Source organism: Bos indicus x Bos taurus, chromosome 7 (assembly GCF_003369695.1).
Source record: "Bos indicus x Bos taurus breed Angus x Brahman F1 hybrid chromosome 7, Bos_hybrid_MaternalHap_v2.0, whole genome shotgun sequence".
In the NCBI taxonomy this organism is placed as follows: Eukaryota; Metazoa; Chordata; class Mammalia; order Artiodactyla; family Bovidae; genus Bos; species Bos indicus x Bos taurus.
This window is the reverse complement of record NC_040082.1, coordinates 101,969,151-101,971,352: the sequence shown is the minus strand read 5'-3', so window position 1 is coordinate 101,971,352 and position 2,202 is coordinate 101,969,151. Positions and strand designations below refer to the sequence as shown.

At 42.4% G+C, this 2,202-nt stretch overlaps 1 pseudogene; it reads right to left on the bottom strand.

Moving 5' to 3' along the window:
* Positions 1 to 499: 499 nt before the first annotated feature.
* On the bottom strand, positions 500 to 1,458 carry LOC113896469 (annotated as a pseudogene).
* Positions 1,459 to 2,202: the final 744 nt, after the last annotated feature.

Here is a 2,202-nt window from a genome sequence, read left to right as displayed (position 1 = left end):
ACAATTATGGCAAATAAATATATTGCCATCAGCTATGTAACACAGCTATTAGACTTGTATCCAGTGACACACCCCACTGCCCCCCCCCCCGCCCCAACCATGAAGGCCCTTTTAGATTTACCCCCTGGACAAAGAGAACTTGTGAACTTGTTTCCCCTTTGTTCAGTCACTCAGTCATGTCCAACTCTTTGTGACCCTGTGGACTGTAGCCCACCAGGCTCCTCTGTCCATGGGATTCTCCAGGCAAGAATACTGAAATGGGTTGCCATTCCCCTTTCCAGGGCATCTACCTGAATCAGGGATCAAACCTGGGTCTCCTACCTTGTAGGCAGATTCTTTGCTATCTGAGCCACCAGGGGAGGGTGGATGAGCACACTTTAATTGTGTGGAAGATTTGAATTCAGATAAATGGAAATTCTAAAAAATAAATATAAGGAGTAAGTCCTACTGTTTAACAATCTGATCAAAGAATTTGGCTCTAAGGCTTTGAACCCTACAGTCATGGACACTTCTTGGGCCCAAGGACAATTGCCCCTTTTATAGCAGCCATCCCAGTGCTTCTTTTCAGAGCCCTGTTTATGTCTTTGTTCCTCAGGCTGTAGATGAAGGGATTCAGTATGGATGTAACCACAGTGTACAATTGTACTTGAGTGTGAACTGTTTGTAGCAGCAGAGCTAAGGTACACTCCTAAGGCTGTACAATAAAATAAGGAGGCCACTGAGAGGTGAGATGCACAGGTGGAAAATGCCTTATACTTCTCCTGAGCTGATGAGATTCCATGTATGGCAGAAACTATCTTAGAGTAAGAGTACAGGATACCAGTGAGGGAAACACCATCCAAAATGGCAGCTGCAAAATACATCACTATGTCATTGAGATACATGTTAGAACAGACAAGTCGGACCACCTGATTGAGTTCACAGAAAAAACGGGGGGTCTCCAGGATTCTACAGAAGGACAGCCACAACATCAGTAAGCTTAGTAGCAAGGAATTCAGGACACTCATCATCCAGGACACCAGGACCAGCAATCCACAGAGCTGAGGGTTCATGATGACTGTGTAGTTCAGGGGGTGACAGATGGCCATGAAGCAGTCATAGGCCATCACTGTCAGGAGAAAGATGTCCAACTCTGAAAAGAGCATGAAAAAATACATCTGGGTGATGCAGCTTTCATAGGCTATAACTTTGCTCTGGTTCTGGATGTTCTACAGCATCTTTGGGATGGTGGTGGAAGTGACACAGATGTCTACAAAGGACAGGTTGGAGGGGAAGAAGTACATGAGGGTGTGGAGGTGGAAGTCTAGGCTGACAGCTAGGTTGATGAGCAGGTTTCCAAATACAGTGATCAGATACACGGAGAGGAAATGTCCAAAATAAGAGAGGCTGCCGTTCTGGTTCCTTTGAAATTGCCAGAAGAAGAAATTCTGAAATTCGTGTAGCATTCCCTGGTTCCATGTGGAAGAGGTGACTGCCAGGAGACAAAAAATAACATGATCAGTTTCTCAACTGTGTGGTTTGTAAGAATAAGATAGAATAGAATATATAAAACACAAAAGAAAATATCAGAGTGCATCATACATAGTAAGGTTTTTTGTTGTTGTTCTTTTTGTTCAGATATGTCTGTATGTGTGTGTTTGAATGTGCATGCAGTGTGATGCATGTGAATTTCTTGCTTGCCTGTGTACATATGCTGGATCACATGTAAAAAGCATGCTGTGTTCTGGGACACAATCTGAAATTTTTTTTAATCCATTTTATTAAATGGAAGAATTGTTTTTGAAGAAGATCAGTTTCTGCTGATGGAAGAATAATGTGAATAAAGAGTTCAACGAAAGAGGCAAGTTGCAGAGAGAACAGGCTACAGTGTGTTCAGACTCAAGGGACCTGACACTGACTGCACTTTTTCCCTCCACTTTCTTAATTATTGTATCCACATCAGACCACTGACTCAATTTTTATGAGTGAGTAAGACCGGAGCTTTTCTTACTTTTCTTATGTGGCATCTTTCTTTGTTATTCTTGGCCTTTCAGTTTTGATCTCCTTTTGACAAATCCAGTGGGTCCACACTACTCCTGTTTCAGATTCTCTTCCCACATGCAAAGACCTCCCCATAATATGCTCTATAAAGTCCTACATACCACAAATCCCTACTTTTTCCTTCATTTAATTTATATCTGAGGACACTTGGTCATACATGAA